The sequence below is a fragment of the Strigops habroptila genome, chromosome 1 (genome assembly GCF_004027225.2).
Source record: "Strigops habroptila isolate Jane chromosome 1, bStrHab1.2.pri, whole genome shotgun sequence".
Lineage (NCBI taxonomy): Eukaryota > Metazoa > Chordata > Aves > Psittaciformes > Psittacidae > Strigops > Strigops habroptila.
In genome coordinates this window covers 2,820,842-2,834,279 of record NC_044277.2, presented here as the reverse complement: position 1 = coordinate 2,834,279, position 13,438 = coordinate 2,820,842, and the positions used below count along the sequence as shown (strand labels likewise).

Here is a 13,438-nt window from a genome sequence, read left to right as displayed (position 1 = left end):
AGATTTGCTCTGAAGCAGAATGCTAAATTTATGTCTTTATTTGAGTTCTTCCATAACTGACAGAAAAATGAAGAGATGAAAGAATCTGAAGGAGGCAAAAGGGAAAAAGAAAGAGTAAAGGCAAAGAAGCAGATTATCATGGGAAAAAGAAAATGTTACAGAAAACAGACAAGGAAGAACTGGTGAATGCACCACCACCTACACCCACCTCGGAAAAGTTCTTTAGTTACCAGTACTCAACAGCTTTCCAGGATACTCTTCCCTTTGCATCTCCAGTGTCTGATCCCATGCTTCATATCAACCCTAGGCCTCTTACAGCGAGACTACTGTTTTGCTCTTCAGCCACAGGAACCTCATTTACCCTCATGACCTCTGCTCTGCTGTTGAAACTGATCAAGAAAGCTTCAACAAATACCAAGGTAGAAAGGATTGGCTAAGACCATGTTTGGACACGGCTTCTTTCCTCAAGGAAAAGAGCTTAAATTAGAAACGGAAATGGAAAGGAATAAGAGAAGCAGCATCATGTCTAATGTTGCAAAGTTGCTCCTGGCATGCAAGCTGAGGAGGTTTTTATTTCCTCCTGTTGAAGTCTGAGTGAAATAAGTGATGGAGGGAAATGTAAGCAAAAATCACACTCATCAGGCAACATGCTTTTCATCAGCACTGCAAAACGTGATGCTGCTGCACATGGCAATGCTCTGAAGCTCTTTGCTACAGATCTGTGCAGTGACTTGTACAAAAGACCTGGGTGTCCTCAGCATGGCCACAGCACACCGAGGGGGCACTGAGGGGGTTACACACTGAATAAATGGGATGAAGCCAGTGTTTGCATCAATCCTCTCTCAACGCTCATTCTCACACAGTGGGGTCAGTGTATTCAAGAACTCAATTACATGTGGGTTAACTCGGGGTTGCTGTTTGCATTAACACAAACTCCTCTTCATTTTCATTCGGAATAACCTTCTTGGTTTGGCCAAGTTCTCCTGAACATACAAAATACAATTTCCTGGGTTTAGAAATGAAGCTTTACCTGAAGGCATCTCAGCTGGAAGAACCCATTTCGTTCCACCCATCTGAAAGGGAGATGCATTTAGGTAGTGAAGTACCTGCCTCCTGTACCCAAGGGAAAACTGAGAAGCCAGCAGGTCTCTCACCCCAGTCTTGCACTAAAGAAGTACCTTACTCCCACCTCACTTCCTCGCCAGACACATTAGCAGAAAAAATAGAGAGAAAATGAGAGAAAAAAACCCACATCTACTTTAACAGAATGAAGTTCAGGTTGGATATAAGGAAGAAGTTCTTTACTGTGAGGGTGGTGAGGTGCTGGCACAGGGTGGAAGGTTCAAGGCCAGGCTGGACAGAGCCTTGGGCGACATGGTCTAGTGTAAGGTGTCCCTGCCCATGGCAGGGGGTTGGAACTGGATGATCTTAAGGTCCTTTCCAACCCAAACCATTCTACGATTCTATGATTTACCACAGCTATAGCAAGTTGACCACAGAAGACAGAGATTTTATAATTTCTAAGCCAAGTGCAGGGCCCAAATTCAATGAATGGACAAGTATATATCTGTGAAGGGAATGATAACTACAGAGCGTATGCCAAGGAAAGCCTAAGACAAGGAAAAAGGCTGTTCAGACAAGTTTCCCATGCAGGTGAGATTTAGGGCAGTGGGACCAAAACTCAGTGGCTTGGCAAGTGTCTGTGCTCTGGTGGCACAAGAAGCATCGCAAGGGACAGCCCAGGCATGGAGAACCATCCCTTACAGAAACCAAGGGAAGGTAAAGGGTGAGTATTAACTTGCAGTGAAAGTCAATCTCAGAAACTAAAGAATATATAGAATTAAGACATTATCTCCTTCATGACATAGCTGAGGAAAGGAGTTGCATGCAATCAGTGCCCTTCCACTTGAAATCAGCCAAAAGAGAAGTTCTTTCTTAAGGATGGAACATTATACCCAGGGGTGCTTTGCCATATTCCAATCTTTCCTGCCCTACCATGAAGGAAACCTCCTAAATCCAAACACAACATCAAATCCTCAGCTACAAAAATACAAATCTGTGTCCACCCAAGAAGCGGTTCACAGAGAAAAGGAAGCATTAGAAACAGCAGGAAACATTAGAGGGTGGCGAGGCACTGGCACAGGGTGCCCAGAGAAGCTGTGGCTGCCCCATCCCTGGCAGTGTCCAAGGCTGGGTTGGACAGGGCTTGGAGCAACCTGCTCTAGCAGAAGGTGACCCTGCCCGTGCAGGGGGTTGGAACTGGATGAGCTTTAAGATCCCTTCCAAGCTAAACCATTCTATGTTTCTAAGATTAGGGATCTCTTTAAAGTGCAATCAAGATTCAATGAGATTTGCTTTGCATTATTTCTAGTTAAGATGTTTTTATTCTCTTTTGCTTCTTTCTTTAGCGTATATGCTAATAAGAAACTGCTAACTAAGAAAGCAACAAGACACTCTAGGTGCACAGCTAATGCTGTTATCTCCTCAGCCCTGCAGCTCACCCTGTGTATCCATGAGAGCATGACTGTAGACAGTGCCAGTGTATCAGCTCACATACAGGAAGCCTGGCCAAGGAGATTTGCAGCCGTGTTTGTCAACACATTGTTCAGCTTTGCCAAACCACTTCGGATCCATGTCCCAGAGGGTACATCTCCAACATTCGCACAGCAATAGTCAACAAAAACAGTCTCCCAAACCCATCCACAGTTCAAGCAAGAGAAATATCCAAGTAGCCCACCAAAAGAAGAAGTTCTCTCTAGAGAAAAGCCTGAGACACACACATTGATTCTGTTCCCATCGGGGGCAAGTGGAGAGGTGCCTCTGAAGGCAGATTTCATGGCTCAGTGGTAAAGCTATGATGAAAAGCCTGGAGAGATTGCACATACAATCTTGACAAGGAGCAAAGAAACCCAGGAAATCAAAAACAGCATTAGAGAATGCTTCTGGCATAAGGCATCACCCACAAGATGGGATGCATCAACCAATAAAGAAAAAATGCCCCATCCCTGGCAGTGTTCAAGGCCAGGTTGGACACACGGGCTTGGAGCAACCTGCTCTAGTGGAAGGTGTCCCTGCCTGTGGCAGGGGGTTGGAGCTGGATGAGCTTTAAAGTCTCTTCCAACCTAAACCATTCGATGATTCTATGAGAAGGGGTGAGATGAAGCAGAAATGCTCACAGAGCCTCTTCCAGCTCACAGTGTGGGGAGAAAACACTTAACTCATTTTAAAAGTTCCAACCAACCAAAAAACTTTACTACATTAGTACCCTATCACTTTATTTTATCATTAACAAGGTCCCTGCTTTTTCAAGGACACCAGAAATATATCAGATAATTTCCAGCAGCGAGTTACATTTTGTGGCTTTCAGTCTTTTCTTCTCCAGCTTGTTAAAGATGCTACAAAGTAAACAGTGGCCTGCAGTATACATCCTGATACTCTCTAAATCTGTGTTAAACCATATCACTGCTAGCAAAAAATAAATGTTCTCATCCTTTACTCCTTTTTAAGCAGCAGTAAAAAACAAAAATCAGAAGCAACCAACTAAAAAAAAAAACCCACATGCACTGCCTTTTGATTTCTGAAAGAAGATAAACAGCAGCTCTTGTTGATTTGGGAGAAGGAAATGTCAAAGGCTCACAAGACTGTTACTAGAATAAAAAGCCCATCGTGGCAACATAGAATCATAGAATAGTTTGGGTTGGAAAGGATATTAAGATCATCAAGTTCCAACCCCCTGCCATGGGCAGGGATGCATCACACTAGACCATGTCACCCAAGGCTCTGTCCAACCTGGCCTTGAACACTGCCAGGGATGACTAAGAGTGATATGAAGCTCAGGCAAGCTCAGCAGCCCATGGGAAATGAGTTAGTGGGATCCTCAGCCCGGTTTCACCTGCTCAAATATCTAGAATTAAGAGAATTCAGACAGTTCTTTCACCACAGATATCCACATTGGCTGAGATGCTCTTGTCCAGACAGGAGAATGTGGGCGAACGTTGATTACAGGTAATGGTTAACTGCGAAACAAGACTTAAAATATAAGGAGCAAGTGCAGAGCAGAACTGTGCAATGGATTAAGAAGTTGCTAATTCTGGAAAAGTGCGGAATTGTGGCTTTGGTTGGATAGTTCTATAATTAAGAACTTTTCTCCCTTTTTTAAGCAAAGGGAAGGCTAACGTTAATAGGTTTTGCATAATTCTGACGTACCACCAAGGCGCAGTTAAGTAGGTTTTAGGGTTTTTTTCTTGTCGCGGATTAGGAGAGAGTTCAAAAGACAACTCATTTTGGATTGAAATAAAGCAATGTAGTGGAAAATACCAATTCATTTGCAAAAGTTCCCTATCAAATCCCATTGCTTCCTTCATTCAAAGATGGAAAGTCTAATAATGTTCTGTTCTTCATGCTCCAAAGCAATAGCAGAAACAAGCATTAAAGTGGTGCCTACCTGTATTTAAAAAGGATACCCAAGTCACAGAAACATAGACTCACAGTATCATAGAATTATAGAATAGTTTGGGTTGGAAGGGACCTTAAGATCATCCAGTTCCAACCCCCCTGCCATGGGCAGGGAAGCCTCACACTAGACCATGTCGCCCAAGACGCCATCCAACCTGGCCTTGAACACTGCCACGGATGGAGCATTTACCACTTCTTTGGGCAACTTGTGCCAGTGCCTCACCACCCTCACAGAGAAGAACTTCTGCCTTACATCTAACCTGAACTTCCTCTGTTCAAGTTTGAACCCATCACCCCTTGTCCTATCCCTACAGTCCCTGATGAAAAGCCCCTCTCCAGCATCCCTGTAGCTCCCTTCAGACACTGGAAGCTGCTCTGAGGTCTCCATGCAGCTTCTCTTCTCCAGCCTCAACAGCCCTGATGTTCTCAGCCTGTCTTCATATGGGAGGTGCTCCAGCCCCTGCTCATCCTTGTGGCCTCCTCTGGACTTGCTCCAACAGCTCCATGTCCTTCTTATGTTGAGGACACCAGCACTGCACACAGTGCTGCAAGTGGGGTCTCACAAGAGCAGAGTAGAGGGGCAGGATCACTTCCTTCGACCTGCTGGTCATGCTCCTTTTGATGCAGCCCAGGATACAGTTGGCTTTCTGGGCTTTGGATTTTGTTTGTTGGTTTGGGGTTTTTTAATGTTGATGCGGGTGACTATAAGTAAAACCTGAATGAAAGAAGGGCTTGTTTGCACTGCTGTATTCCTAAGGTAGTCTGCAGTCCCGTTCTAATACAAACACAGACACCAGCAGCAACAGTATGTGAAAAAGCAAAGGAATTGACTGTAAAACAAAGTGGAAAAGGTTAATCTTACACTCACTCCCCGAGCTGCTGGAAATGCAAAGAGAAAACAGGCAACAAAAAAAGATGGAGAATCTAAATATTTTTGAAACATCGTTATTTAAAGATTTATTGGTGACATAAACTACAAAATCTTGTTTTTATTTTTAAACTAGCTCTTAATCAGTCTCTCTTCTGGTCTTATTAATGCACTCAGCACTAATTGCCTTAGAAAGTATCTTTTAAAAGATCCAGGCTATTAATGACAAATTGAAGACGATTTTTTTTTTTTACTTTCTTTTTGCTGATTGAGTTCATGTGATGCAAGGAAATGGTATCAGAAAAATCATCCCTACAAATGAAAGACAGAAACCTTTAAACATATTATCTTGCCACAGTTGTCCAGTTGGAAACTCCCAGGTAAATGGGGGTATTTTTCATTCCTTGTGTATTATTACAGAATCCAACTGTATCCTGGGCTGCATCAAAAGGAGCATGACCAGCAGGTCGAAGGAAGTGATCCTGCCCCTCTACTCTGCTCTTGTGAGACCCCACTTGTAGCACTCTGTGCAGATCTGGTGCCCTCAACAAAAGGACATGGAGCTGTTGGAGCAAGTCCAGAGGAGGCCACGAGGATGAGCAGGGGCTGGAGCACCTCCCATATGAAGACAGGCTGAGAACATCAGGGCTGTTGAGCCTGGAGAAGAGAAGCTGAGTGGAGACCTCAGAGCAGCTTCCAGTGTCCGAAGGGGGCTACAAGGATGCTGGAGAGGGACTCTTCATCAGGGACTGTAGTGATAGGACAAGGGGTGATGGACTCAAACTGAAACAGGGGAAGTTCAGATCTTCCTTAGATATAAGGAAGAAGTTCTTCCCTGTGAGGGTGGTGAGGCACTGGCACAGGTTGCCCAAAGAAGTGGTAAATGCCCCATCCCTGGCAGTGTTCAAGGCCAGGTTGGACAGAGCCTTGGGTGACATGGTCTAGTGTGAGGCGTCCCTGTCCACAGCAGGGGATTGGAACTGGATGATCTTAAGGTCCTTTCTAACCCTAACTATTTTATAAATATATGAAATTAGGGATTCTATAAACAGAATCCTGAAATGTAAACTCAATTACCAAAAAGACCCCCAAAGCATATTGGAAAAAAGGTTAGTAATAAATATGAGTAAGAATGTGTGATGCTAGCAGATAATATGTATAATTCATAAGATTATCCTTACTAGCACTGTACCAGAGAGGTTCCAGGGCTGGGATCAGTCACTAATCTAACAGGAACAGTGATAGAGATGCGACTCAAATCACCAATAGTGGTGACACTCTGATGGAGATTAACACTGGGTTCGGAGAAGGGAGTGCTCTCCTTATTGCTTTAGCCACTGGCATCCAATGAAGTCAATTGGCCTCTGCCCAGCCACTTGACATTTGCAAGTCCTAGAATTATAGAATCATAGAACCATAGGGTTGTAAAGGACCTTAAGATCATCCAGTTCCAAACCCCTGCCACAGGCAGGGATGCCTCACGCTAGACCATGTCACCCAAGGCTCTGTCCATCCTGGCCTTGAACACTGCCAGGGATGGAGCATTCACCACTTCTTTGGGCAGCCTGTTCCAGCACCTCACCACCCTCACAGTAAAGAACTTCTTCCTTATATCTAACCTGAACTTCTCCTGTTTAAGTTTGAACCCATCACCCCTTGTCCTACAACTAAAGTTCCTGATGAAGAGATGAAATGTCCTGTTTCTTGTAACACAACTACTATGTAGTTATTCGCTGAAAAGGAAAGACTAGTACAAAAGGCACAGGCTCATCTCCTTCTCTCTGGGATTCTCTCTGGGACCACACTCCGAGTTCCCTGACCCTGAGCAAACCAGGGGCAAGCCCTTGTATTGCTCGTCACTAGTGAGATGGTCAATGTGGGAAAACATTACAGAATTAGTCTTGTGATTTTCATATACAGAGGCACATTCACTAAGCAACGGCCCTTCCTCATCTACTGAGACAGAAATAGAGGAGAAACATCATTTACTGCTATTTTCTAATTAGAATAAAAATATACCTCACTGTTTCAAAGACAATTTCAGGCATAATCTCATGGACCTGTTAATGTGCAAAGCAACCTCTCACCCATGCAGAACAACACAGCTCATGACATTGTTAAAGTATGAAATTAAAAGAGAAGTTAATTAGAAGCTTATGTAAGGCTACCAAAGAAGTGTAGTTAGTCCAAATGTAATGTGATTTGTGACAATGAGCTTTGTACCCATACTTACACAAGAAGACAAAAAGGATTGCATGGGTATTAATGTTTATTATAGATTATTATATTGCCCTCTGCACCTTTGTAAAACCAAGAATATCCCTTCATATGGGTAACACAGCAGCATGTGCAATGCACTGAAGGACTGACCCATTCTCAGGCCCATTTGTGCATTGGGTTGCGAGACAAAACCTGGCCTTTTGCTGTTTAATTCAGCAGAACTTTGCTCCCTTTCTCATTCTAGCATGACTCATCACATAGCAGCAGACCAGATTTTGCTCTTCATCTTAATCAAAAAGACTCTATTATGTACTTGAACGGAGACTTTCTCCCTTTCTTTCAAAATAAAACGGAGACATGGGTTGAAGTATTTGTCTCAAATTTGTCTAAAGAACCCATGGCACTGAAATACTGATGAGAATGAGAAAGTGGAAGCAACAGGAAACTGATGAAGAAAAGGCTGAATTACATGTTTTACACAACTGGTTTATTAGCCAAAGCACTCTGATTTAGGTCAACAGAAACAAATGCCAAACTCAGTAAGCTGGTTTCAGCTGAAAGCTTTTGTTCTTCCTGCCTTTACCATAGTTGAAGCAGTCCACTGGAAGCTTTGAGAGGGAAATGTTTTGACATTTTGAAACAATACTGTGTATTCTCAAAATTTGCCCACATTTAACCCTGCAAAAGACCAAGAAAAATAGAAAAAAAGTTTTTTCCTCAATTATTTCAGTCAGTATAACTCTTAAAATAATAGAATCACAGAATGGTTTGGGTTGGAAAGGACCATAAGATCATCCAGTTCCAACCCTTCTGCCATGGGCAGGGACACCTCACACTAGACCATGTTGCCCAAGGCTCTGTCCAACCTGGCCTTGAACACTGCCAGGGATGAAGCATTCACCACTTCTTCAGGCAACCTGTGCCAGCGCCTCACCACCCTCACAGTAAAGAACTTCTTCCTTAGATCTAACCTGAACTTTCCCTGTTTCAGTTTAAACCCATCAGCCCTTGTCCTATTGCTACAGTCCCTGATGAAAAGTCCAAACTCTTCTTTGTTTCCATTTTCAGATAAATTCTAAACATATTTATTAGCCATAAGGAGGAAAAACTTTAGACGGTAAAAAAAAATCAATTATTCACATCACCCCACTGAGTACCAGTACTGCTGCTCATGCAAAGAGAAATGCATATGCAAGACATAGTGAAGTGGTGAATAACAAAATACATCTGAAAGGATTTGGCTCCAAATGCAGAACTCCTGGAGATGGGATTGTAGCGATAGGACAAGAAGTGATGGGTTCAAACTGAAATAGGGGAAGTTCAGGTTGGACGTAAGGAAGAAGTTCTTCCCTGTGAGGGTGGTGAGGAGCTGGCACAGGGTGCCCAGAGAAGTGGTAAATGCTCCGTCCCTGGAAGTGTTCAAAGCCAGGTTGGACAGAGCCTTGGGCGACATGGTCTAGTGTGAGGTGTCCCTGCCCATGGCAGGGGGTTGGAACTAGATGATCTTAAGGTCCTTTCCAACCCAAACCATTCTATGATTCTATGTGCAACCTCCACAGGAGATAATCCACTAGCCCCTTTGGAAAACCTCAAGGAATCCCAAAGACGACATTCTGTAGCAGTCATTCAGTTTGTAAACCCAAGAAATACTATTTTGAACTATTCCATGTCCCTCTTCCTCTTGTAGTCTCTCTTCAAACAGCCTAGCAATCATTTTCTATCACTCTTTCCATGATATGTTGCTGCAGCTAGGGTCAAAGAAACCCTTCCCCATGCACACTCTCTATGAAACCATGGAAGGGTTAACACTGATTTTCTGCACACATAGAACCATTACCTTTTTCGTACACTTATTAAGCGTAAATCTGAACACGTTAGCAGCAAGTTGCCAGTAATGGCTCTGGTTTTTCATCAACGTCAACATTACAATAACAAAATGCAATGTTCTAGCAGAAGAAATAGGACTGCTGCCAAATCCCTGCTCCCCAATGTTCCTTCATGCTGCTGTTGCATTGACCAGCATTAAATGGTTGGGCACAAGCAGCTAGAGCCTGTGCCTAGTGTGGCTGGGGCTAGGGGTTTATCCATCCATGAGCCTACAGCAGCAACTCAATGGGGACCACTTTTGGGTGCCTGTCTGAGGATGCTGGCCTGCCTTCTCCTTCCTTTCATCTCCTTTTGCCTCTTTCTCCTTGCCTTCACTTCCTTAGCCTCTTACTGAAAGCTTTTTCCACCCACCACTTCCAAAGTGAGCAGCAGCCACCACCATGAAGATCTCGTAAAGCAGCTCAGGGAGACTGAGATGTGCCTTGGGCAAAATCCCCTCCTTGCTGTTCTTCCAGCATGGAGGGGATGACTTCCAGAGGTCCCTTCCAACCTTAACCATTCCACAGCTCCTCAACAAGAAATTCATCTTCTTCCTTGAAAGAAACAGTGATGAAAACCCAAGATCAGGACTGTTATAGCCTTCTGTAATCATACCCTAACTCTCTTCCTTTCACCTCACTGTGCTGTGCAGTGGGCAGCTGAAACTCTATTGGAACTGGGCTATGCTGCTGCTCAAACAGGTAAAATGGTGCTGCTCAGGGGCAACCAGCAGCTCTTAAGTGGTGAAAAGTTGCCTCCAACAGACTTTTCACCATCTTGCAGCTCCCAGGGTGACCATAATAAAGATCATGCAGACTAGGTGCGGCACATGGATCCAGTGGGAAAGGAGATGCTTTGCAGATCGACTTGTCCACTGCTGGTCCACATTAGATGAATTAGGTCTAGGACAGCATGGACAAGACCACACTGGGCACACAAAAGTCAAAGCAACCAATTCTCCCTGAACACTGAAAATATCTCCTGTTGGATACAAAGAAAAGAAGTCTTGAAGGTCTTGTCCAGAAGGTAGGGACCAACCCCAAGCACCCATTAAGTTCAAATAAGTTCATGGTCTGGTTGGAAAGTTCATCATCTGGTAACATCCCCCAGAATAGGTGTAAATCAGAGTCTGGCAGTCTCACTCACTCGCACTCCTGTCCCGCTCCCTGCACTGTGCTAATTCCACACTTGAGATGGTTTAACATCCCCCAGAGATCTGAGAAGGAGGTCAATCAGCACTTCTCTTCCAGTTCATTGTAACAAGCAGGCCAAGCAGTTAACATCAGTTAGTTTAAGTGAATTGATTTTATCTGAAATCCCTGCTGCTGCCTTCATGCGTGCACACACATCACTGCAGCTTCTATAATTGGAGCATCCCAAGAGAGAAGTGATTTGTAAGGAGAATGACATCTCTAAAAAGCATCTTTCTCAGAACGGTGTTGTGTGCGTGTCTGGGGAGAAAAGCTTGTATATTCAGGAGGAAAGCCCCTGTAATGATGCCACCAGGCATTAACTAGGTATCTAATGGGTTTTGTCTAAGTGTCTAACAGTCCCAGGTCATAAAAAGATAAAAAACCCCACCTACATACACACACAGATGCACACATGCACACACCCCTCAGCCACTTGTGCTTAATCAAAGACAAGATATGTATAAAATACCCAAAATACAAGCTAACAAGCTAAGCGGAATCTCTCTAGACACCTCCCGTATGAAGACAGGCTGAGAACATCAGGGCTGTTGAGCCTGGAGAAGAGAAGCTGCATGGAGACCTCGGAGCAGCTTCCAGTGTCTGAAGGGGGCTACAAGGATGCTGGAGAAGGACTCTTCATCAGGGACTGTAGGGATAGGACAAGGGGTGATGGGTTCAAACTGAAACAGGGGAAGTTCAGGTTGGATATAAGGAAGAAGTTCTTTATTGTGAGGGTGGTGAGGCCCTGGCACAGGTTGCCCAAAGAAGTGGTAAATGCTCCATCCCTGGCAGTGTTCAAGGCCAGGTTGGACAGAGCCTTGGGTGACATGATCTAGTGTGAGGTGTCCCTGCCCATGGCAGGGGGTTGGAACTGGATGATCTTAAGGTCCTTTCCAACCCAAACTATTCTATGATTCTATGACTCTATGTTTACAGTGCAAAAGCATGAGACCCATGGGAACGAGCCTGGAGTAAATTCATACAGGTTGAGATTTGCTAAAAGCATAGCATGTAGTGCTCTGGTACATACTGGTTGCTCCAAAGCATTTTGGTCTACCACATGCCCAACCTCTTCTGTTCCCAAACATTTAAACGAGGCAAGATGTGCTTGCTGAGGAGTTCCACCCACCAAAATGCTCCCATCCACAGCCAACCCAAGGCTGCTTGCTGGGTTTGGTGCAGCTAAAATGCACTTGCACAACCCTGACTGGGGTCTCACTTGAGCCATGAGGGCTTCTTTTCCTCACGTGTCCCCTTTCTTCCTGTATTACCTATGGTAACATGAAGCAGAACCCCTCCAGTCTCTGGGTCACCACACATGAGATTTGGGATTAGTTTTGCAAGCAGGAAGAGCACAAGATCTTGCTTTGTGCAAGCTGCAGTCAAGTGCAGGGTGATAGCCCCAGTCATGATCCTGGCCTTGCATGGGTAACCAGCAACATCTGAAGCTCTTTCCCTGTTCCACTGAATCCCATCTCCTCTTTCTATGGAGCTTTGAGTGTAAAAATCCCTTTTAACCTGCCTGTAAGATTGGGGGGGGTGTAATAGGTTTGGGTCCTAGTTTTCCTTGCTGAAAACAAGACAGGGCACTTTCCACTTACCCTGTGGATAAATCAACCTCCTGATGCAAGAAGATGAATATACATCAAATTACTGCAGTAAGTTCTTAGCATACAGGTGATCCAGAAAGACTGACAAAATAATCTCATGATCCCTTCTAGCTTTAAAATCCATGATTGCAAGAGCTGAAAGACATGGCAGGAAAAAACCCATAATACCGCTTATCATTAATGCCAAGGCTAGACGTGTTTCCACTCCAAGATCATGGCTAAACAACTGAACTTCCAAACTTCCAGTAAACTTCTGCACCTATAAACTGGCTGAGTAGGTGAAAACCAATGCTTTATAAAGGAGCATCTTCTAGCGGGGGTGTGTCATTAAAAGCATGCTTTGTCTAAATGGGTCAGGATTATGTCTGGGGGCTTCGGTGCCCTTGTCTTACAACAGAGTGAAAAACATAATATTACAAAAGTCAAGCTTCTCATGCCTCCACTGAAAAGCTGGAGGTTTGCAATTCTCAAATGGGTTTTGGTTTGCTTTAAAGACAAAGTCTATGAGCATTTGCATCTGAATCCGCTGCCCTGGTACACTTGTTAATTCAATCAGAGCTCTGTTACAGTCGCTCTGGCCTCACACAGGAATTGGCTGCTTAGTGGCCATAAGCAAGATTCATCTGCCTGCTACAGGGTAGTGTTTTGCACACAATAATTAAAGCACAGAAATTTAGCGTTGCACTAGAAGCCACGGCATGAGGAAAGGCACAATCCTATTTCTTTTTGAACGCTGAGCTCCCTCCATGCCATTACTAGTAATACTTTGCACAGCGATGATGAGATTCTCCCAGTTTCCTGTACTCCCCCAGTACACACCAAATTCCCTCTTTCCACAGAAGAAGGGCTCGTAGACACAGCGTACACCAGCAGCTAACAGCTTCACACTAGCAGGGGACCAGATCACCCTGTTTCTCTTCAAATCAAGCCCTTAGGATGTGGCATCTGTATTGATGAGGCTCCAGAAGACCTCGAGGGATGCTCTTGTGCTGGCACTCAATTACACACCACTGCATAGAATTTTACAGCTACCTCAAAATTCCTTTTAGTTGCACTGATGCTAAAGCCTTGGATGTGGACAGGATGGTGGGATGTGGAGAGCAGACTATTTCCAAAACAGCCAGTGCCTCCAAACAGTGAAAAACTCAAACAGTAGCTATAGCAAAAATCACCCACGGTTGAAATGAATATATGGTCCTTTCCAACCCTAATGATTCTATGATTCT

At 44.3% G+C, this 13,438-nt stretch overlaps 1 protein-coding gene across 6 annotated transcripts in view; it reads right to left on the bottom strand.

The window, feature by feature from the left end:
• Positions 1-13,438, bottom strand: part of TSNARE1 (t-SNARE domain containing 1) — a 490,869-nt gene that overhangs the window by 326,854 nt on the left and 150,577 nt on the right. The gene's annotated exons all lie outside the window — the stretch shown is intronic.